Genomic DNA, 25,156 nt, shown 5'->3' with positions numbered 1-25,156 from the left:
CCCACCAACCTGTAAACTCCATGGGGACAGGGTCCTACCGCAACGATGGACAGGGTCCTACCCCAATGACGGACAGGGTCCTACCCCAACGATGGACAGGGTCCTACCCCAACGATGGACACGGTCCTACCCCAACGATGGACACGGTCCTACCGCAACGATGCCACAGCGCACACGCAGTCCTGACATGTAGCTTCCAAAACCACAGGCTGAAGACCGACCAAGAGTCAGCCTGCCCACAAGTTCCCTGGCTGGACCAGCGTGCCTCGGAGAATAGTCTCGCTGGCCTGGTTCTCCTGTAGAATGCCTTCAGAAATACTTGTTATGACTGAACCTCCGTTAAAGATACATTTGATATAGCTGATTCACTTCGTTGTACAGCAGAAACAAACATAACATTGTAAAGCAATTATACTCCAATTTAAAAAGAAATAAAGATACCTTTGAGCTTTATTTGTAGAAGAGATCTGCCAGGAAAATGGTGTAAGCAAGACAGACGATCAGGACAGCCTAACCTGCTTAAGAGTTTACTTACTTACTTTCCAGGAAAAGAGTTTCATATCACTTACTGAAAATGTCTTCACCTGATCCTTAAGGTATGTGGGACTTCCCTGGTGATCCAGTGGTTAAGAATCCTTGCTTCCACTGTAGGGGCACAGCTTCTATCCCTGGTCTAGAAACTAAGACTCCCCATGCCACAGGATCCAGCCGAAAAATAAATACATAAATAAACAAATCCAAAAAAAGTATGCTTTATAACACATTTACATGACTACTGAATTTTGATAAATGTGATAGTGTTAGTTGCTCAGTCGTGTCTGACTCTTTGTGACCCCACAGTCTGCCAGGCTCCTCTGCCCATGGGATTCTCCAGGCAAGAATACTGGGATGGGTCGCCATTCCCTTATCCAAGGGATCTTCCCGCCCAGAGAACAAACCCAAGTCTCCTGCTCTACAGGTGAAATCTGTACCATCCGAGCCACCAGGGAAGCCCTACATGACTACCGGATAAATGTAAATACTAGGAGTAATAAAAGTAAACAGGGTTTTTGATACTCTGTAACTCACTCTTGCTTTTTCACATATTCTCAATTAGTGAGCCCTCTCAACAGGCACAGTCCCAGAAGCAGCAGAGGAAAAGATACCACTGATCCCAGACTAAGTCCTTTCACAGTGGGTGAAGGTAGCCTAATTATTAAAAGTTATTAATATTTGATTTTGCTTTTTTAAGTAAGAGGAAAATACTTACTGCTTAGGCAAATACATCACTTTGAAAGAGTTGTTCAAACTACAGTGTAAAACCTCTTTCTTTAAACAGGGAGCCTAAAAACACGTTGGAAAGAAAACATGATCAAGTAAGATGTCGTGCCTCATTGTTTTTATTGGGCGCCCTTAAGTGTTTGTAATCTTATCATTTTCAAATATAGGCTTGCAATCCTTATGCACAGTCTGGCAGTAATAATCTTTTATATTTAGGCCAAATGAGGAAATATGGATGTGAAATTCAGCTTTTATTTAGTGATCCTATCATGGCAGGAAGTTCAGATGCATTTCACACTGCTCTAAAACTTTGCTTCGGGACTTCCCTTGTGGTCTACTGGTTAAGGATCTGCCTTCCAGCGCAGGGAACTAAAATCCCACACACCACGGGCAACTGAGCCCAGTGCCGCAACTAGAGAGAGGCCCACTCGCTGCATAGAGGACTCGGCACAGCCAAAAGCAAAGCATCATAATAACAAGAATAAATCAAACTCTGCTTCCGATTAAGCTAAAGATGAATGAGGGAGCTATTGATAACAGTCATGTTTTTGTTGAAAAGAGGAAAGTAAAGAGAACAGGAGAAGGGAGCACGGCAGGCCACTGAGACACGACGGCCACCGATCCCTTCTCTCCCTGCACGTTCATGCAGCAATGACGTCATCTACCAGGCAGAAGGGGCTTCTACACGGAAGAGGATACAAAACAGCATGATGATGATTCTTTGACCAGTACAAATGAGCAAGTAACTTTTTCTATAGATTAGAAGGGACTAGAGAGAGATTAAGAAAACAGAAAGGCAAAGGAAAAAAACCTGCCTTTAAGAGGTACGCATGTTGTATGCTAAGTCACATCAGTCGTGTCTGATTCTTTGCGACCCTAGAGACTGGAGCCCCCTAGGCCCCTCTGTCCATGGGATTCTCCAGGCAAGAACACTGGAGTGGGGTGCCATGACCTCCTCCAGGGCCTTCCCGACTCAGGGATCAAACACACGTCTATTATATCTCCTGCATTGGCGACCAGCACCACCTGGGAAGCCCATCTTGAAAACAATTCAGTGAAAGTCAGTTATTTTCTAACTAGAAGATTGACCACCAATCTCACCATGAGGGCCCCACCCTCATGACCCATCTATCCTAAGGACTTCCCAAAAGTCCCATCTATGACTGAGTACCAGCATATTAGAGGGTCACAGCTTCCAAATATGAATTTTGGGGAGATCAAACATTCAGTCCATTACAGGAGCCCTAAGATTTTGTACAAGAGGGTCTGGACCTCTTCGGCCTCTGGATCCAACCACCCCTGTGGTGACTAAAGCATCCAAACCGCTTCGGGTCGCTGGACACACTAAGAGCCCACGACCAACTGCACACGACATCTATGTGCCGCAGCTGCAGTGCATGTAACTGGGGTTGGATTTGCTACACTTGGTGATTCCAGGCTGGCCTCTAACAAGTGCTCTATAAAGGATTATAACTGCGCTCACTCTAGGCCTCCAGAGCCTCCCTGTGTCTTTTAAACCTTCGCATGCTTTCCCTCTGCCTGGAATTCTTTTTTTCTCTTGCTAGACATTCAATTGATGTGTCATTGCTATCCTGAAAACTCCCTGATAGCCCCTTCACTCAGGCAAGGTACTCAGCCCTCCTTGTATGTATTCAGGACATCTATCGCTGGACTTACCACTCTCTGCAGCAATCACTGCTTTAGATGTCTGTCTCTCCTACTAGAGAGTGAGCTCCTGGCCTGAGTCTTACTCATCTTTTTATCCCTGAACATAGCAGGGTCTAGATATAAGTAAGTCCTCAGTAAACTGCAGTCATTCAATGAATATTACTTTCCCCTTATATATATTCTGGTTCATGGTATGTGAAGAGCAAGGGAACTCACATTTATTTAGCACCTACTATGTACAAGGTTCTATGTTAAACACCCAATTTTATTCTTAAGATGTATTTGTAAGACAGGAATTGCTGGTCTGATAAAGCGGAGATTAAAGAACCATCTTATTAGAAATAAGAGTATTCAAAATGTCTAGGGACCGATTTGATCTGTTTTGGATTAATATTTCTGGAGCTTAGTTAAAATGTTAGTCACTCAGTTGTGTCTGACTCTTTGCAACCCCATGGACTGTAGCCCACTAGGCTCTTCTGTCCATGGGATTCTCCAGGCAAGAATACTGCAGTGGGTTGCCATGGCCTTCTCCAGGGGATCTTCCTGACCAGGAACTGATTCCAAGTTTCCTGCATTGTAGGCAGATTCTTTACCACTGAGCCACCAGAGAAGCACTTAGTTATCTCAACTCCAAAAGAGCAGTGACTGAAAATGGGGCCTTACAATCTCACTCCTAGGCATATATCCAGACAAAGCTATAATTACAAAAGATACATGTACCCTTATGTTCATTGCAGCACTATTTATAGATGAGACATGGAAACAATCTAAAAGTCCATGGACAGAGAAACAGATAAAGGGGGGTGTGTGTGTGTGTGTGTGTGTATGAATACTACTCAGCCATAAAATGAATGAAATAAAGTTATTTTCACATCATGGATGGACCTAGAGATTATCGCACTAAGTGAAATAAGTCAGAAAGAAAAAGGCAAGTATTATATATGATATCATTTATATGTAGGCTTTAAATATGACACAGGGACTTTCCTCGTAGGGAATCCGCCCACCAGTGTGAGGGAAGCAGGTTCAATCTCTGGTTGGGTAACCAGGATCCCACATGCCAGGGGGCAACTCAGCCTGCATGCCTCAACTAAGATCTGACGCAGCCAAGAATGAATAAATAAATACATTAATTAATTAACATTAAAAACTATGACACCAATAACCTATCCATGAAACAGAAACAGACTCCCAGATAGAGCAAACAGATTTGTGGCTGTGAAAGGCGGGGGAGAGGGAAGGACTGGGAGTTCGAATTAGCAGATGCAAACTATTATATACAGGACAAGGCCCTCTGTACAGCACAGGGAACTATATTCAGTATCCTGTGTCAAACCACAGTAGAAAAGAATATGAGAAGAACACACACACACACACACACATAAAACTGAATCACTTTGCAGTACAGCAGAAATTAACACAACAAATTTTTAAATAGTGCTTTAACAAGTAACATGTGTGTATAAATGACTGAAATTTAACATTTAGCATAGCTTGGACTTACCAAAACATGTAAATGACCAAGAACCACCTTGGCACTGACAGTTAAGACTGCCTTGTTGTCAGTGGAGTGGTCCACCATGATCCAGTCTACCCTGCATTCAAAGGATTGTGTTGTTACAACACCGCCCATTTGTCTTTGGAAGCTGGTGGATCACAGCGTCCCCACTCATATTGTGCCTTAGTGCAAATGTTCTTCAATTATCACACTGGCACAGTTTTAAAAACTGGATGAAAAACGTCTTTAAAAATAATTCCACTGTTTGGATGCTCCTGGTGTTCAGATGCCCAGATAAATAATCCGTTATTGCCCTGATTTTGTGATCCCCCAGAACCAACATCAAAAGTTCATAGAGGTTGTTTTTTGGTTATCACCAACATTTCCACGTGTCTCTGGTGGCTCCCTCTAGTCAAGGCTATGGTTTTTCCAGTGGTCAGGTATGGATGTGAGAGTTGGACTATAAAGAAAGCTGAGCACAGAAGAATGGATGCTTTTGAACTGTGGTGTTGGAGAAGACTCTTGAGAGTCCCTTGGACTGCAAGGAGATCCAACCAGTCCATTCTGAAGGAGATCAGTCCTGGGTGTTCATTGGTAGGACTGATGTTGAAGCTGAAACTCTAATACTTTGGCCACCTGATGCGAAGAGCTGACTCATTGGAAAAGACCCTGATGCTAGGAGGGATTGGGGGCAGGAGGAGAAGGGGATGACAGAGGATGAGATGGTTGCATGGCATCACAGACTCAATGGACATGAGTTTGGGTGGACTCCGGGAGTTGGTGGTGGACAGGGACCCCATGAACCTGCTGTGGTTCATAGGGTTGCAAAGGGTTGGACATGACTGAGCGACTGAACTGAATTGAACTGGTGGCTCAGACGGTAAAGAATCTGCCTGCAGTGCCAGAGACCTGGGTTCAATCTGTGGGTTGGGAAGATCCCTTGGAGAAGGGAATGGCAACCCACTCCAGTATTCTTGCCCGGAGAATCCCATGGACAGAAGAACCTGGAAAGCTACAGAGTCAGACACGACTAAGCAACTAACACAACACAACAACTCCTGTCATTAGGGCAGATGCGATATTTCACAATCTGCTTGGGTATAAACTGTGAAATGTGCTATGCCACACAGCATGCCTTAATCATTTTGGAAGTTAGGACTCATCAAAACATATATGCAACTTAGAACTGGCAAACTTTCCTTAAGAATTATGTGTTAATTTGGTTTGTAGATTTGGTTAATTTGTTTGTAAACTTGTTCCTGAGTCTTGTTTGGACTCAGACACAGAAAAGCTATAGCCACCACCACCTTAAGGCTCACCGTTACTCAGGGGTTAGATGGAAAGAGGGGCAGAAAGACAAACAAGTGAGAAGATCCAACCATCTGGCCCTTTTGCTTTGAGGAAGGAGGTTCAGTTTCTTGTGGATTAAAGAAACTGAGCTTCAGACCATCTGCATCCAGACCAGCTCTGAAGGTCATTCCCCTGCCACATTCAACATGGCAGATCACCCGTAACACCTCAAGCTTCGCACAACCAGGAAAGCTGTAGATCCCAGGGGGATGGAATTGGAGAACAAACTACCAGTGGACCTTCTAGTCTTTGACAAAGAAAAGACAAATTAGGTTTCAATGTTGGTAAGCCACTCATAGCCTGTCCTGATCCTCCAACTTTTTGCTGGATAATGTAGAGGACGCATGCGTGTGCTCTCAGTTATATCAGACCCTTTGCAACCTCACGGACTGTAGCCCACGAGGCTCCTCTGTCCACAGAACTCTCCAGGCAAGAATACTGGAGTAGGTTGCCAGGCCCTCCTCCAGGAGATCTTCCCGACCCAGGGGCTGAACCCACATCTCTTATGTCTCCTCTATTGGCAGGCAGGTTCTTTACCACTGAGCCACGTGGGAAACCCAATATAGAGTATATGCACGTATATAAGCATATACCACTATCACCCCCCAATGTATGTGTGTATTAATAGTGCCACACTTCACACACTTTGACTCTTACTCCGTTTTATTAGTATGTATGCTCCTAAGTCACTAAGGCCCGTGAACAGTAGACTTGAAGGTATATTAGTTCTAAAAGTAACCAAACCACCAATTAATCATTAATTCATCGAACATGTTTATTGACACCTGGTACAATGTGGTTATAACATGGTGCCCATGTACAGCTAGATGAACTATATTTAAGAGTCTAAAGCCAAGAGTTAAACTCTAATCTCTCCTACCCCAACCCCCAAAGATAAAGCAGCAAGCAGGCAGAGGGCCCAGTGTGGCTGATTCTCATTTCTGATCATTCCCTCAAACAAGAGAAATGACAAGCAACTTGATGTTCCAGACGCTGTAAAGTTTACATAGAAGTTTAAGACCCAATTCTTGGGCTCAATAAACTTGCTGTCAAAACCAAATATGCAGATAAGCTGCTGAATAGAGGACAATCGACAACCTTCTCCAGGAGACAGTTTGCAAACCACAGAGATACTCAAGGGTGCAAAAGAAGATGGAGCAGATTCGCTTTTGTTTATTTAAAAAATGGATCAGAGGGACTTTCTGGTCACACAGTGGATAGGAATCTGCCTGCCAACACAGAGGATCCAAGTTTGATCCCCGGTCCCGGAAGATCCCACATGCTGCAGAACAAGGAAGCCCCTGCTCCACATCCACCGGGGCCGCGCGCCCAGGGCCAGAGGAGCCCGAAGCCCCTGCTCCACACCCCTCAGGGCCGCGCACCCAGGGCCAGAGGAGCCTGCTCGCCGCAAGGAGAGAAAACCCTGTGCACAGCGACGAAGACGCAGCGCCACCCACACAGAAAAAAGGAATAAAATTTAAAAAAAAAAAAAATGGATCAGAAGAGGTTCTAGGATTGTCATGCAGTAAAACCGAAGGAGGCTTCACAGGGTTTGTGGGATGGTGAGAGGTAAAGATGAGGGGACGAAAAGTCAGCAGCTAAGGTGTTCGGTGTTTCCAGGCAGAAAGAGCCAGCATGCGTAAGCACACAGGCAGTGCAAGCAGCCTGGTTTTCCATGGCATAAGGTGGAGGAAAAAAAATAGAAAAGTCTGGAACACTAAACAGAAGCCGTCTCGGGGGTGGTCCTAACTGCTAATGTTAGCAGACTACAGTGACTGGAGAAATGTGAGAAGCACAGGTAAATGACGGAATTCTAAGAGAACTAATCTAGTTGCAGTTAACACAATGAGTTTCCTGAAAGAGAGATGGCAGGAACACCAGTCAGGAAGTAATTACATCCATTCAGTCGTCAAGGATACATTTACGAATCATTAATATATTGTCAGGTATCTGCAAGTACTGAGGGACAGTTGCAGGAAGAAGAATGGGAAGGGTAATTGGTCAGCAGGAGCAGCTGGCACAGACATTAATCGGACAACCAGACACGTTCGGGTCTGCAAGAAGCTCTGCTCCAGAGGAGGTAAACCGAATTTTAATTAAAAATTTATATTAAATAAACAATTATAATGTTATATAATTATAACGATAATTATATTAAATAAACAGTGAACAGCCATTTATTCATTAAGCACTTAGTATGTGCTAGGCATTGTTCTTTATACACAATCATTCATTTAATCCTCACAACTCTATGAGGGAGACATTGCTATTCCCATTTTACAGATGCATAAACTTACTTCAAGTGCCTCAGAAGTTTGCTTCTCAGAATCACACAGCTATTGGGATTAACATATACACTATTATATATAAAAACAATAATCAAAAATAACCTAGTGCATAGCACAGGGAACTCTGCTCAACATTCTGTAACAAACTATATGGAAAAAGAACCTGAAAAAGAATATATATATAAATATATGTGCTGTTGCTAACTGCTGCTGCTCCTGCTTCAGTCGTGTCTGACTCTGTGCAACCCCACAGACGGCAGCCCACCAGGCTCCCCTGTCCCTGGGATTCTCCAGGCAAGAACACTGGAGTGGGTTGCCATTTCCTTCTCCATAAATATGTATTTATATATAAATCACTTTGCTGTACACATGAAACACAGTGTTTTAAATCAACTATATTGCATATAAAATGGGCTTCTTGGTGGCTGAGATGGTAAAGAATCTGCCTGCAATGCATGAGACCTGGGTTTGATGTCTGGCTTGGGAAGATCCCCTGGAGAAGGGAATGGCAACCCACTCCAGTATTCTCGCCTGGAGAATTCCATGGACAGAGGAGCCTGGTGGGCTATGGTCTGCGGAGTTGAAAAGAGTCGAACATGACAGAGTGACTAACACTTTCACTTTCAATTTCCAATTTAAAAAAAATAATAATAAAGCAACCAAAACAAATGAAAAACAAAATAAAAATTCTTTTTAGTACTTAAAAAAATCACACAGCTGTTAACTATTGACTAGGGGATTCAAACCTAAGTCTTTCTCTGTTGAAAACCAACCTTGAGCCCAAATGACAAGTCAAAGTGGTAGAATAGAAAGGTGGAGCAAGCATTCTAGGCACAAGAAACCTCAAGGCATGCATGCAGGCATGGGCAGAAGAAGCTCACCAGGCAGGCTGTGTGAAGCCCGAGGCTGAGTGGGAGAGATGAGGGTAGGGAGAGACGAGGTCCAGGGCGCCGTGGACCTCGCTTTGAATGCTGAGCGGTGTGAACGCTAACTTGGAATCCATGAGAGCCACTGAAGACATACAGACAGGACAGCCTGGAAGGGACGGTGGATACACAAGAGGCAAAGTGTGGTGAGCAGGGCAAGACTGTGGGCAGACTCTCACCAACCCAGCGAGGGTTGATGGGGACCTGCGCATAGAATTCTGCTCCTGGAAGAACGAGTAAGATGATGCTCAGACAGCCCGAGAGGACAGTGATGGACCCTCTCGTAGAAGAGTGGATTCCAGAGCAGAGGAGCCTGTGTGTTTGGGGGCAGGGGCAATGGGGCAGTTGGGGGCGGGGGGTGGCTTGGAGAGAGAAGGTGCTGATGCGTTTAAGTTTAGACTGTGGGGTTCATAGTTCCAGTCTCAGAAGAAAGGTCTGGGTAGGAAACAAAGGTCTGGGCTACAGATCTAGGTAGAAAAAGGAAGTATCATAATTGTGGACTATTAACCAGGAGCAGTCCATAATGCTTTGTACGCATTTTCTCTTTAATCTTTTCAACAATCATATGAAACAGATATTGTTATTACTAACATGCCCATTTTATAGACTACGGCTCCAACTAAGCCACAAAGACATTAGGTGACCTGCCAAGGGCCACACTATTGCTAAGTTGCCTCAGTCGTGTCCGACTCTGTGCGACCCCATAGATAGCAGCCCACCAGGCTACCCCGTCCCTGGGATTCTCCAGGCAAGAACCCTGGAGTGGGTTGCCATTTCCTTCTCCTATGCATGAAAGTGAAAAGTTAAAGTGCAGCCGCTTAGTCGTATCCGACTCCTAGCGACCCCATGGACTGCAGCCCACCAGGCTCCCCCATTCCTGGGATTCTTCAGGCAAGAACACTGGAGTGGGTTGCCATTTCCTTCTCCGATGCATGAAAGTGAAAAGTTAAACTGAAGCCGCTTAGTTGTATCCGACTCCTAGCGACCCCATGGACTGCAGCCCACCAGGCTCCCCCCTTCCTGGGATTCTCCAGGCAAGAACCCTGGAGTGGGTTGCCATTTCCTTCTCCAATGCATGAAAGTGAAAAGTGAAAGAGAAGTCGCGCACAGACACATATTTTTCACTAAAACAAAAGTTTCATGATATCACACTTAGTTCCCTGCTGTCTTCCACCCTGTTTCTTTTTTTAAGTAGGCTGCCTGCAACCCACAACTTGGTTCGCAACCTGCTCATGAAACCTACAGTTTGAGAACAGGTGTTCAACACCCACTGTCTCCTGCACCTGAATCAGGCGGCCGAGGTGGAACCACAAAGGTGAGGAGCAGTGTCAGCCACACCCTAGACCACAGGAGAGAATCGACTGCAGGGTGACTCTGAGCCAAAAGCATAACACGATGAGACGTGACTCTCTTGCGCCAAATTACACCCGGAGGACATGTCTGTGGGAGCCAGCCCTTCGGCAGTGAGTCATCCACTGGCTGCAATACACATTGATGGGGATGGAAGCTTTTTTTGGCTGCCAAGTGTTTCCACTGTATGGGACAGGAAAAGATGCTGAGGCCTTGACTTTGGAGAACGATGAAGTTGTTAGCTCTAAAGTTGCTACAGTATTCAGTGGCAGCAGACTGCGGGCACACAGCCCACAGCACACCAGCCCTGTGCCTGCCCTTCACTTTGATGTAATTCTTGCAGACAGTAATTGCAATAGGAAATCATACCTCCAAGGGGGAAGTTATGGAATATGGCATTTAACATCTTGCTCAGCAGGAAATGATTCTGCTGGCAGGACTGTAAGAATCCACTCCCCAGATAGATCACAGAACCTGAATGTACAGACTCTTCCTGCTGCTCCATAGGAAGACAGGAATGTTCCTTTTCAGTAGAATTAAACCTTTCTGAGTGGCTCCAGGGTCTCATTCTCTCAGTTAAGCCTACATGCTTCTTTACTGCCATCATTTTCTCCTTTAACATAATTTCCCTCCCTTCTGAGTTCAAACAAACCCTGTTGTTGTTGAGTTGCCAAGTCATGTCCGCCTGTCCATGACCCCATATGCAGCATGCCAGGCTTCCTTGTCCGTCACCATCTCCCAGAGTTTGCCTGAGTTCACGTCCATCGAATCAGTGATGCCATCCAACCATCTCATTTCTTCTGTCACCCCCTTCTCCTCCTGCCCTCAATTTTCCCCAGCATAAGGGTCTTTTCCATTGAGTCGGCTATTCCCATCAAGTGGCCAAACTACTGGAGCTTCAGCTTCAGCATCAGTCCTTCCAGTGAGTATTCAGGGTTGATTTACTTAAGATTGATTGGCTTCATCTCCTTGCTGGCCAAGGGACTCTCAAGAGTCTTCTCCAGCACCAAATATGGAGAGCATCCATTCTTTATGGTCCAACTCTCACATCTCTACATGACTACTGGCAAAACCACAGCTTTGACTATATGGACCCCGGTTTCCTCTCAGAAAGTCCCTCAGCAGGACAGAATGTTAGGGGAGCAGAACCTGTTCTCTATCTTGATTGTGGTGCTTTGGGTGGTGGTGGTGGTTTCTATTCATAATCAATATGTTAAAAAAATTTGACTTCAAAATAAAACCCCCGACCGTTTTCTGAATCCTACTGCCCTGCGGCTACCATCTTTTCCTTGACACTTGCTCTCTCCAATGAATTCATCAACCCTGAATACTCATCGGAAGGACTGATGCTGAAGCAGAAGCTCCAATACTTTGACCATCTGATTCGAAGAGCTGACTGATCAGGTTCGATGCTGGGAGGGATTGGGGGCAGGAGGAGAAGGGGACGACAGAGGATGACATGGCTGGATGGCATCACCGACTCAATGGACATGGGTTTGAGCAAGCTCCAGGAGATGGTGAAGGACAAGGAAGCCCGGCGTGTTGCAGTTCATGGGGTCTCAAGAGTCGGACATGACTGAGCAACTGAAGAACAACAAAAATCCAAGTCTTCCCCAGGTTGACCCCCTGGTCAACTCTCCCCTGGTTGCTTTCTTGCCTCTACAGTGCGTGGTGCTGCAACTTTCTCTTCAGAACCTTGCTGTCTCTCCTCTACCTCTTTACACACTGCTGCTCCTCACGAGCAATGCCAGAATTCCCAGCCCACCACGCTCCCCTCGTGTGTCCGTTCCCTCGGGTATCTCACCCCATCTCCCAGGTCAGAGGCCAGCATGTGTGCACCTGATGTCCGAATCCACTTCGAGAGAGAGGACAGCCAGCTCGGGTCCCCGTGACCCGCAGGTGCCTCCGCCCGGTCACTGCCTCACATTTGGCACACGCAGCTGCCCTCACCCGTGTGGATGGCTTCCCGGCTGGTCCTCCTCCCAGGCCAGAGCCCTGGGATTCGACACGCTCATCAAGATCAACGCACGTAGCACAGCAGAAAGGCTCTGTAAACTGCCATGTTCTAGAATGATTATCACTTCCACTCCTGAAAGCTGTTCAAATACTCCTTTGATACATCTGTAGGTCTCACCTAATTTTTTCTCCAGCTTTTGCTACCCATCTGTATCTCTCTCCCTTGCCCCCAGGGTACTGTGTGTTCTGTTCTTTGTCTCTACTAAAATAACCTTTCCCCCTCTTACGCTGCAGCTCAAGACTCTTTAAAGGCTCCCGTTGTGTGTTGAACTGTGTCTCCCACACCCCTCCCCACAAAAGATATGTTTCTGAAGTCTCCTAGTACCTCAGAATCAGAGAAGGCAATGGCACCCCACTCCAGTACTCTTGCCTGGGAAATCCCATGGACGGGGGAGCCTAGTAGGCTGCAGTCCATGGGGTCGCTAAGAGTCAGACATGACTGAGCAACTTCACTTTCACTTTTCACTTTCATGCACTGGAGAAGGAAATGGCAACCCACTCCAGTGTTCTTGCCTGGAGAAAACCAGGGACGGGGGAGCCTGGTGGGCTGCCGTCTATGGGGTTGCACAGAGTCGGACACGACTGAAGCGACTTAGCAGCAGCAGCAGCAGCACCTCAGAATATGACCTTATTCGGAAACAGATCTTCACAGAGGTGACAAAGTGAAAATGAAGCTGTCAAGTGGACACTAATGCAATATGTCTGGTGTGTGCGTGTTCAGTCGGTTCAGTGGTGTCTGACTCTTTGCAACCCCATGGACTATAGCCCATCAGGCTCCTCTGTCCATGGGATTCTCCAGGCAAGAATACTAGAGGAGGTAGCCATTTCCTTCTCCAAGAGATCTTCCCAACCCAAGGATTGAACCCAGGTCTCCCACATTGTAGGTGGATTCTTACCAGCTGAGCTACCAGGGAAGCCCCTAATATGTCTGATGTCCTTATAAAATTTAAAAAAAAAAAAAAGGCAGTTTGGACACAGAGAAGGAGGACAAAGTGAAGACACAGGGAGAGCCCCATCCATAAGCCAAGGAAGGCCTGCGGCTGCTGGGAGCCAGAGACGCACTCCCACTGCCCAGAAGGGGCCGGCCCGGCCCACACATTTGCTGCCATGTCTCTGTTTGGCCTTAAAATCTTTAATTCGACCCCTCCCTCTCCATCCAACCTTTATTCCCACAAGTTCCCTACTTCGGCCTTCCGGTCAGTCTCCGCACCAATCAGACGTGTCTCCCTCTAGTCCTTATCTGGAAATGGCTCTCCACCTTTGCTTGCGATGTCCCTCACCTGCTTCTCTCTGCCATCAAAACCTCACACATTCTTTAGCCTCTAACGTCAGTCTCTCTTCCACCATCACAGTGTCACCAATCTTTCGGCCGATTGCCTTTCGCCTTTCTCTAAACTGTCATTGTCAAGTCATCTGTATCTTATATACGGACACCCGATCACACTTGTTCACACAGTTCCCTAATGGTTTCTTTTGTGATGCTCTCAGGTCTTAAATCTCACATTTGCTCAAATGTGAGATTAAATCATGATTATCATTAATATCTGAGTTAAATTTTAAGTCCCTATTGGAAACCACTTTTCCAGACACCTCCCTAGATTTGTTTACTCAATAAAACATCTTTTTGACCAGAGCTTCCCACAGTTCTTCTATTATTTTATTACATAACATCTGATCAGACATTACTGAGCATTTGGGTCAATGAGGAACATCAAAGCTGTGAGTCCAAACTCTTCCTTTCCTCGAAAAGTCATTGGACTTCCTTACCTCTAAAATGTTACTTCTCAGAGTCCTTGTAAAGATAAGATGGAACAATTTACATGAAAGTGATTTTTAAAAGGTGAAGATTTGCTCAAACGTGAGATTAAATCATTATTATCACAGTGCCAGGTTAGCTCAGCTAGTTAGCTGCCCTGCTGAGGAAATTATGGGCTCGGGCCAAGTGAGCTGGCTCTTCTAGACCTGTGCCACAGCAGGCAATAAACTTCACAACTAACAGAGCGGGAGGAAGGATGGGGCAAACCATAGAGCACTTCCAGGGGGTCAGCAGGGTTATCTTCATAAAGAAAAGACAGACAGTGTGCAGTCACCTCAGTCCCCCCGAGGGCACGCAGTACCCCAGGCTCTCCCTGATGCACAGCTCTGGTGCAATAAATCCACAGGTAACGCGTCATCCCCAAGTCAAGAGGTTTAACGCTGTATTCTGGTTTTATTTGGTCACTTAGTTCTACTGGTTTTATGACTGAAAGCTAATCAAGAATTGCCAAAAATGCTGAAATACAAAAAGCAGGTTGAGGACTTCCCTGGTGGTCCAGTGGCTAAGACTCCAGGCTCCCAGATCACGTGGCATGAGTTCTATCCCAAGCCAGGGAGCTAGATCCCACATGCCGCAACTAAGACCCGGCAGAGTCAAATAAATAAATTTTTTAAAAAAGCAGGTCGACCTCTGTCAATTTACAATCTCAATATGGTTCATTCCATGAGCATATCAAAAAAGCCAAAGTCCAGTTTCCAAAGAAGACACACTGTGGTGTTACATGGAGTCGATGCGTTTGGTGAGTATTCATGTTTCCAGACCAGCAATCTTTCCGCAGGCATATGAATTTAGACTTGTTTTTCTTAATTGAACGTTTCTTTTTAAAAGGGATTAAATTAACTTCTTTCATTTCACCTTTGATATTTGTTTCACAAACTTTAAACCTTGGCCAACAATTTTGCGTGGTCGGTCTCAAGTTTCAGATGCCAAATACAGACTGCATGTTAGTAAGTATTTCAGCTGTTTTTTATGTGTAAAATTCAGAAAACTGGGCTCTGGGTCTCTACGGCCTGGAAAATAGATCTAGGAGACAAGTAGGAGGTCTGAGTGTCTCCACTGGGAGTGACGCCATCTCTCTGGTCTGTTGGTGACCTCCTGTCCCTACTGACCACCTATCAACAGGTCCCCGCTGAATGGCTGAATAATGCAGACTGAATACTAAAAGACCCAGACCTGGCAGTGCTTTGGTGAATGCCTTTATCCAAGGGACTTGATGGAGAGGAAATGGTTTCGGAAAAATATCTAAGAAAAGAAATCTATTTAGTTCTGCTTAGATTTAGTTCCAGCATGGAGCATCCTGTGTGGAATAAGCCCCAAACATGCCAAGAATATCTTGTACTACGTTGCAAATGAAAACCAGCTCCCATGCAGACGGAATTCAGAATTTCATAACTCAACATATCTGGCCCTCTCCCATTACAGAAACTGCTTTTAACTATTCAAAGCAAATTCTTAATTATTTCCCATTCTTGACATGCAAAGGCTTTTTAGAAAGTAGTATGAATTTGATCTGTAATAGATGCTTATTAAAAATTCAGAAATTTTGTTTAAGCAGTTAGGTGGACCTCAAGTAAAAGCCTTATAGAGGAAATCCCAGACAGATCCAAATGATTTTTTTCTTTCAATGAGATCATTTTAAAAATGAATAAAACATACCTTCCCCTGTGGGGTCTGGAGCTGAAGCAGAGACATTAAGAGTAATGGGGCAAAAAGGAATACTTTGCACAGACTCCCTCCCCCCACCACCCTCCCACTTCTTCCTGTTTCAAGCTCCTAGATCTTCTCCCGTTGTCTGGGTGGGGGGTGGGGCTTGGCAGCTTCCAGTGGGTTGTAGCCTTTAGGCATCAATTTCTTTGTACTTCAGATTTCTGGACTGAGATATTTGGGGAGGAAGGGGACGAAGGCCACTTTAAGGGTAATTGCTACTTGATGGCTGAAAATAGGCAAAAACAGAAGACCCCCCACCCCACCCCGTTAGCCTCTGCTCATCCTTCTTCTAAGCATATGGCACCCAGTCACATCACTGCCTTGTACAGCAAGACTATGTGACTTCTGTGTGATCTGGGACGAAAGAAAGTATCTGTCATCTCAGGCTCGTTTGTTCTAGGGTGTGTGGCACAACAGGCTGATGGGCACTGCTTCTCTAAAATGGAAATAACTTAGTGAAAAAAGACTTCTTCATGGCACCAGGTATCTGGAGGCTACATTCTGTAGCTATTTGTTAAGTTTGCCCTTGATCAGTGGTTTCATCGTTGGCTATGATTTACCAGAGAAAGACATGTAATTTTTGCCATTTCTGTTCTGCTGCTATCAAGACATAAACATTTAGCCTATTTGAGTATCTTTTTATCCACTTCTCGTGGGTAACTTCTGACTGGTCATGCTAAAAGAAGGGGGATATCCCGGCTTGTGCTCACATTCCTTAAGAGGTTCACTTTTATTATCTCCTTCTTTGACCAATCTGGCAATTATTTTGCTTTTCATAAGCAGAATCCAAGGCAGGAATATCTAAATAGACATTTCTCCAAAGAAGACAAACAGAGGGTCAAAAAGCATATTTAAAGAAACTCAGTATCGCTAATTAGTAGAGAAATGCAAATCAAAATGAGGTATCACTTCACACTGGTCAGAATGGCCATCATCAAAATGTCTACAAACAATAAATGCTGGTGGGACTGTAAATTACACAACTATTATGGAGACTAGTATGGAGGTTTCTTAAAAACTAAAAACAGAGCTACTATATGATCCAGCAATTCCACTTTAGGGGATACATCCAGAGAAAACCATAATTCTCAATGATACATACATCCCAATGTTCGTCTCAGCACTACTTACAATAGCCAAGACATGGAAATAACCTAGGTGTCCATCAACAGAGGAATGGATAAAGATGTGGCACATATACACAATGGAATATTACTCAGCCATAAAAAAGAATGGAATAATGCCATTTGCAGCAACATGGATGGATTATCATCCTAAGTGAAGTAAGTCAAAGACAAATATCATATGATATCACTTACATGTGAAATCTTAAAAAAAAAAAAGATACACATGAACTTACTTACAAAATAGAAACAGACTCACACAATATGGCTACAAAGGGGAAAGATGGGGGAGGGATAAATCAGGAGTTTGGGATTAACATATATAAGTCCCCTACCTACAAACTGTCAAGTTGTGAACTTTCAAAGATGTGATCACGCATTCCAACAATGTCAGGCATGAGACTGCAGCTTACCCTTCATCTCCTGTTGTTGATGGTCCTTCAGCTCTACCATCGCCCACCCTCCTCTGCCTCCTCCAATCAGTAACTCCTTGCCTGTTTACTCGATGTCAGACTCTGTATGCCAGCTGTTGTACTGTACTACTGAACATTTCAAGGTACTATACTGTAAGATTTAAAAATTTTTTTGCATTTTTATGTATTATTTGTGTGAAAATTATTATAAAACTATTACCGTACAGTACTATATAGCCCACTGTGTTGCTTGGGTACCCAGGCTAACTTTGTTGGACTTACAAAACCAACTGGACTTGCAAATGCGCTCTCAAAATGGAACTTGATATGTAGGGGGACTTACTGTTCACACTAGTATATATAAAATAGATAACAGATAAACAGCAAGGACCTACTGTTTAGCACAGGGAACTCTACTCAATATTCTATAATAACCTATAGGGGATATAATCTGAAAAAGAATGTATATATGTATATGCATAAATGAATCACTTTGCTGTACACCTGAAATTAACACAATATTGTAAATTAACTATATTCCGTTATAAAATAAAAAATAAATTAAAAAAAAAAGAATCCAATGCAGGAGGTAGGCAGAGGGCGCCCTGGACATATGCTGAACAATGCCAGGGTGCCAGTGGACCCAAGCTTCACCAGGAGACAATTCACTCACCAACACGAGGGAGACGATGCACACCAAGACAGGCTGTGCTGCAGGAAAAGATGCTCAGCATCCCTATCACCAGAGAAATGCAAATCAAAACCATAATGAGGTATCACCTCACACCCGTCAGAATGTCCATCATCAAAAAGTCTACAGAGAATTCCCTGGTAGTCAGGGAGTAAGGGTTTAGCCCCTGGTTGGAGAACTAAGATCCCATAAGCTGTGAGGCACAGCCAGAAAAATAAAAATAATTAAAAATAAATAAAAAGTCTACAAATAAATGCTGGAGAGGATGTGGAGAAAAGGAAACCCTTCTACATTGCTGGGAATGTAAGTTGGTGTAGCCACTATGGAAAGCAGCATGCAAGTTCCCCAGAAAAGTAAAAATAGAATTTCCATATGATCCAACAAACCCATCCCTGGGCATACATCCAGACAAAACTGTAATTCAAAAAGATACATGCACCCCATCCATGGTCATAGCAAAAAATTCTCAATAGTCAAGACATGGAAACAACCTACATGTCCATCAACAGATGAATGGAGAGGAAGACAAGGCACATACATGCAATGGAGTAGTACTCAGCCGCAAAAAGAATGAAATAAGGCCACCTGCAACAACCTGGATGGACCTAGGGACCACCGTACGGAGGAAGTCAGAAAGACAAATACCATGTCACTTACACGTGGGATCAAAATACAAATAACCTATGAAGCAGAAACATAATCATGGACTTGTGGTTGCCAAGGGGGCGGGGTTTGGAAGAAGGATGGAGTGGGAGGTTGGGATTAGCAGAGGTAAGCTGTTACACATAGAATGGATAGACAAGGTCCTACTCTATGGCACAGAGAACTACATTCGATATCCTATGATAAACCATAATGGAAAAGAATATTAAAAAAAGAATGTACATATATGTATGCATATGCAAAACTAAATCACTTTGCTGTACAGCAGAAATGAACACAACACTGCAAATCAACTATACTTGAATTAAAAACATATTAAAACTAAAGGAAACTGAGTTAACCTTGAACTACACAAAAAGGGAGGGGTCAGAACTGACCCCAAGCTTCCCTTCTTTTGAGTCCTGCAGGTTCCTGCCCTTTCCCGTCCCCTCCTGTGCCTCCAGTTCACTATCTCCACTCCCAGCAGAATTCTAACTGAGGCAGGCTGCCCAGCTACAAAGACAGCCAGGTGCCCTGCCATTGTGCCCAACAGCGAGGACATCCAGGCAAGCTAACAAGATGCAAATCCCCTGCAATGTGGCTAATGCCTTTTTTTTTTAAATCCCTCAGTGAAGGCCCAGAAAACTCATTCTTTCAGATGGGTTTATAATATAGTCTTCACACCATGGTCGAATGTTTAACACTAATTTAAATAAATTGCATGTGGTCAGTAAAAGAGAACATTCTGTCTTTGTTTAGTCTGAGAGGCTGTTTTCAAGATGAAAGAGACCTGATCCTGTCCTCTAAATTAAGGCAAGTCTCAAGGATTGCTATGCCCCTATTATGGGTTATTTTGATATTAATGAACTGTTTGATGGCTGGGGAAGGAATATCACAGGAATGGAGCCATGTACCGGACTGGGGATCGACAGAAAGTGTCACTTTATCCAGGTCGTGTTGAAGGGCCAAGAACACAACTTTTGCTGCCAAAGGAATCAACTCGCAGGCATCTGAGCTGAATTATAGAGGGGGCTCCTAGCCCAGCCCTAGACCTGGTTACCCAGGTAAGGAAATCAGTGAACAGGTGGGAGAAGGATGATCATTGACGTCTAATGGCACCACCAAAGCTTGAAAATTCCTTCAAGGCTCCTGCTCCGCCTTTTACACTATTGTACCTCTTAGATCATAAAGCAGTGGGTTTGAAACATGATATTTGTTCAACAAATCCTGTTGGTTGACAGATGGGGCTTGAAAAAACAGCTTTCCTTTCTCCTACCTGATTGGATGGAACATTCTAAAACAAAACTGGGTGTAATCTTTCACATTTTTGGTCTTCTGTCAGATCTCTCTTTTCAGGAGTCTTAACCTGAGAGCCTTCCCGTGTTGTTTGTTTCCTGGTCCTTAAAACCAGCATGCTTGAAGGTCGGCAATGAAAGTTCTACAACGCCAGTCCTGAGCCTAGAGGGGGACAAGCAGGTCGGCCAGATTTTATGCCTCTCTAGATACTTTGGTTTAGAACAACTGAAACCAAAAAAGACATTGCTCAAACAGCAGACGTTCTGAAACCTGAAAAACATTTCCCACAAAGATATAGTGATTTAAATGGCTAATCAACTTCCAGAACTCCAACTGCCTCCAGCATATTTGTGCAAATTGCTCTGGTGCCAGAAGTCTGCATGTTGATCATTGTACTGCAGGTAAGGCGGAAGTGAACCAGTTCCACAGCTTCTATCTGAGACCTTCTACACTGTCATAAATGAATAAAGATGCTGACCGACACAGTGTTTTTGTTTGACTCAAGGACACATCCTAATCTTTCTGGCCAGCTCTTCTGCCTAAATAAATTTCATCCAGACATCCAGTATGTTATGAAAAAAAAGAAAGTATCGTAAATTCTAGGGAGAGGACATTTCAGTTCTAGGATCAAGATGAGATTCAAAGAGAGGATATGCAAAACTAACAGTTTTACATAGCAAGGAGCCAGCATCCGTATTTGCCAAGGAGCTCACTTTCTGAGGTGGAATTACCACTCCACTCTTCAAAAATACATAAAAGCTGAGTGGCTGGTAAACAATTCGCTCAGTGTCATTAGATTTCCTCCCCTTCGTTTCCTCTCTAGCTACTTATCTCGAAGGCTGCATTTACCAATTCTTCTAACTCTAGGAACAAATACTAGCCATATCAAAGACTTACCATTTTCTTGCAGAGAAAATAAACTAAACTCTTAGATAACTGGCACTGACTTTTTTAGACCTGTCAACAGGCAGGCCAGTCTTAAGGTCTGATATCTAAGAGGATAAGAAATAATGCTGGTGATGGAAAATGACAGAGCCTCAGCTCTGATACAAAATATTTAAGATAACAGTCTCAGAGAGGCCTCGCAAACAGATATCCACGAAGGTATTTTCTCATGAAACCCCAAAAGAAAACCATCACCGTTTCTATCTGCCTCATTAGCAGCAGCATCAAAAGCACCCTGCCAACACCTGCCAGCATCAACCTTCAGAACCTGTGCAAATCAAACTAAGGTCATCTTTGGGGGATTTACAATCCAAGATGGATTTACTGCAAACCAAGCAGTGTCATTTTCAGTAATAAGAGAAGGAGAAGGTTCTGATCATGTTATCTTCCCAGGTTTTAGGATTTCAGGATGGCACTTTGAAAGTGCCAATTACCAGACTGGGTTATATCTCTGTTGAGTAGGCCGAATTCTCATCAAGCAATAGCTGGAGTGGTCATGAGTAACTGCTGCTCAGACAAGGCCAAATAAACATATCACGCCTGAGCCCCAGGGTAAATATCCAGCCTCTTTCTAAAGCAAGCAGTGGACAGAAATCCCAAGGACAGAATTCAAGCCAAGGACAAACCAAATAAAAGGTCAGTGCGTATGCTCTGTTCAGTGTGAAGAAATGTGAGAAGAAAGGTGAGAAGTTCTTTCCATTTGTGTTTCAATATGAAGCAGGAACAAAAAGCTGACCAGGCAATCAGGAAACCATGCAAGTCAACATTAAAATGATGATGCCAGAAAAATAATTCAAGACCTATGGCACATACGGCTTCCCTGGTTGCTCAGATGGTAAAGAATTTGCCGGCAATGCAGGAGACACTGGTTCAATCCCTGGGTCAGGTTTACTTTTGAAAGATACAATGGAATTTCCAATGGAGGATTTGATAAAGAGTTTTCCAGGAAAACAAATGCAGGATTTGGGAAAATGTTCTAATACTGATAAGGGGACACAGTCAGCTAAACAAACTTGCCTCTAAAAGGTAGATATCCTAGATTCCATGAGCCAAAATAGAGTCATGGTATGTACCTAAATAAGACAGTATAAAAAATGGTGGAAAAAGGTAGGGTCCACAGAAAAGAATGTACAAACGTGGGCGTGAGTGAGGCTGGTGCAGTCCCACCCCTCCCCAGCCCAAAATATGAATTATCTCCACCATGAAGACACTTCCTTAGTGTAAGCGGCCATGCCCCACTCAACCAAATCTGGGTTTACCCTAAGGGAGGAAGGAGGTAGTTTTCTTTTAAAATTGTTGTTGTTTGTTGTTCAGCAGCTAGGTTGTGTCTGACTCTTTGGGACTCCATGGACTGCAGCATGCCGGGCTCCTCTGTCCTCCACTACCTCCTGGAGTCTCCTCAAATTCGCATCCATTATTGACTCTTAATTGCTAGATATATTTGAAGAGGAAGGAAACAAGGTAATGTGCGTCATAAAGAACTCAATCAAATCCTTCGCATCTTTGGTTCAGGTTGTGGTAGCCCAAGGGTTCTGAGTCATTTCTGCTCTTTTGTTCCTTTCAATCCAAAGGCAACTAAATTTGCCAGGGATGAAATCACGTGGCCATCTGAGACCGGAGGTCAAGAGAACGACAGGTAGTGAACCCAGCAAGCACGGTAAAGGACCCGGAAACACCAAGGAGTCGCGCAACAAACCCACCCTATATCCTATGGATTGATGCAAAAGTTACAAAAAAAGCATTGGTGAGCGTTGTTCCTATGACAATAGTCCCTCCCACCCGAGGGGCTCACCTACTCTTTGGATGTCTAGGTGCTTAAAATTAACCACTTAAAAAGCATTTGAATCTAAAGCTGTCTCTGCTCTTAAGGTTGGTGAATCCTGAGGGGTGGGGAAGGGTGGAGAGAGAACTAGCTTCCTGTGGGATTGGATTACAGGTGGAAACTAATTTAGGGTTCATAGAAACATGGGATCTGACAGGCGCTTTATGAGACCAGCCTTCCTCCCCACTCCCACTCTTACCTAATTTGTCCGCACCATGCGGTTTTCAACATGGGGCATGTATTTTCAGAAGGTATCAATCCACAAAAGCCCAGAAAACCCTCAAAAATCAACATCTCTCTCCTCCAAGAAGCCAGACTTGCAGTATCAACTTGGGCAGAGGATCAGAGTGGAAGCTACTTAGGAAGGAACCCGGTTTCAGGAGTTGGTTGGAGGAAAACAACCGAAATGTAACGAGACAGAGAGAAGGAAATCCATCTTTTCGACAGTTATTAAATCGCGCGCTGTAAGGTTACAGAATATCTTTTTCTCTCAGTTGCAAAATGACTAGGAAAGCGAGCTGGGCTCGCCCCTTTCCGGACTGGCGGAGGGTCTCGGCCCCCGGAGAGCGGGGCAGGCGCGGGGCGGGTGGCGGGTTCCCGGCTCCCCCAGCACCAGCCCCCGCCCCGGCCGGCGGACCAGGGCCCGGAAGCCCAGTCTCCGCCGGCTCCGCGCTCCGCGATCTCCGAGCCGGCGCCCGGAGGGGCGGCTCCGGGTGACGCGGCCCAGCCCACGGGCGCAGCCGCCCACGCGCAACGCGGGCCGCCGTCCAGCAACCACGACTTACCGCGCGACGCAGACGCGCTCGGCGACTGGAGCGGCGTGCGCGGCCCGCGGCGGCTGAAGCCGCGCACCCGCCGGCGATTTCGGGCTCTAGGCTAAAGCTGCGAAAGCGGACGAGCCGAGGGAGCGCCGCCTCTCCGCTGGATCCCCGAGGGCCTGGACTCGGCGTCCTCGCTTCCAACAGGCTCTCGGGTCGGTCACTTCCATCCCGTGCTCAGGCCCGGGGCTGAGACATCTGTTTTCCATCAACCGCGCGGCCCCGGCAAATCCTGGATTACGCGCCGCCCGGCGCCCGCCGCTTTCCCGGCCCCGGCGCGGCGCTAATCCCCGCACAAAAGGCAGGCGAAGCGCACGCAATGCGGCGCCCCTGTCCAGACAGCTTCCCCCGCGCGCAGACTGCGGGCTCGGCGGCCGGCTCCCGGGGAAGGGCAGATCGCAGTCCTGGGGCAGGGGAAGGGTGGGCGCGGTCCTCGGGGCTGCTCCCGCGCACGCTTCCTCCCCCAGCTCTGTAAACACGCTGCAAAGTCTGTCCCTTCGGGGGAATGACTTCAGTTTGACGCGGCTGTAAAGGGCCAGCCTCCAGAACAGAATGGCTCATTATTCAAAGCGATCACAACCCCCAAAGGGAGAGAAGGAAAAAAACATCTCTGCGTTTAAGTAAATTCTGACAATGAGCACGGAAAACGAGGAGAAATTACTGTCTCAAGGTCTTCCATTTTATTCTGTAAATTAGATCGAGGTAGGGAATCTCCCCGCTCCGTCCCCTCCCCTTCCTTCCGCCTAGAAACATTTGTGTGCCTCCTCTGTGCCAGGCACGAGGCTGGGGAAACACTGACGGAAAAAACCTGAGGTCTCTACTCGAAAGTGCCTAACTAGTAGCAGGGCAGGGGAAGGGGAGTGGAAACCAATGATTTCAGCGGTTGTGAAACTGCTGTAATAGTCCATGTCCAGAGGGTTACAGGAACACTGAAATGGGTTTTGAATCATGCTGGAAATCAAGGCAGGCTTCCCCAGAGGAGGCTGCCATTGAGTTCTGAAGACTGAACGGGCATCAGGTGGAATGAAGAGGAAGAAGATCTGAACATCTGAATGACTGCAGAAAGCAGATGAGAGGTGCAATGGTGAGAGACGGGATTATGCAGGACAGCAAGGAGTCAGATCATAAAGATCTTATTGGCTCATTTCTGACCTTTGCACACGGCGAGGCCTCTCTGAAGAATTTTAAGGCAGATAAGTGACTTGATTTGATTTGCGTTTCAGAGAGATCGGTTGTGGAAGGTATCTAGAAGGAAGACAGTCTAGGAAAGGAGTGGAGGTGGGGCTGGGATGGATGAGAAGTACTCCAAAGATGTGCCACAGGTGGAACCTTTAGGATTTGTTGCCAAGACGCAAGGGGGAGCAGAGTTGTAGGCAGGCACTCAGGCTTCTGACATGGCCAGCGGGGTAGATGGAGGGTGCCCCTCACCGAGAGACAAATGAAGACGAGGAAACAAGTGGTTTCTGGTTTCTGTGGGCTATCCAACTGCAAATGTTGCAGCAGGCAAGGCTGCCACATGGACCTAT

The 25,156-nt window shown here is 45.4% G+C and overlaps 1 protein-coding gene and 1 long non-coding RNA gene across 4 annotated transcripts in view; one reads left to right on the top strand and one right to left on the bottom strand.

Annotated features, from left to right (window-relative positions):
• TRIM2 (tripartite motif containing 2) overlaps positions 1-25,156 on the bottom strand; it is a 127,843-nt gene that overhangs the window by 85,004 nt on the left and 17,683 nt on the right. The gene's annotated exons all lie outside the window — the stretch shown is intronic.
• LOC113875073 lies at positions 19,078-22,841 on the top strand. The gene is made up of 2 exons (XR_003506144.1): positions 19,078-22,451; positions 22,562-22,841. It is a non-coding gene; the product is annotated as an uncharacterized LOC113875073 (long non-coding RNA).

This window comes from Bos indicus x Bos taurus, chromosome 17 (assembly GCF_003369695.1).
Source record: "Bos indicus x Bos taurus breed Angus x Brahman F1 hybrid chromosome 17, Bos_hybrid_MaternalHap_v2.0, whole genome shotgun sequence".
In the NCBI taxonomy this organism is placed as follows: Eukaryota; Metazoa; Chordata; class Mammalia; order Artiodactyla; family Bovidae; genus Bos; species Bos indicus x Bos taurus.
Note: the sequence above shows the minus strand (reverse complement) of the source record. Positions and strands in the feature narration are given on the sequence as shown.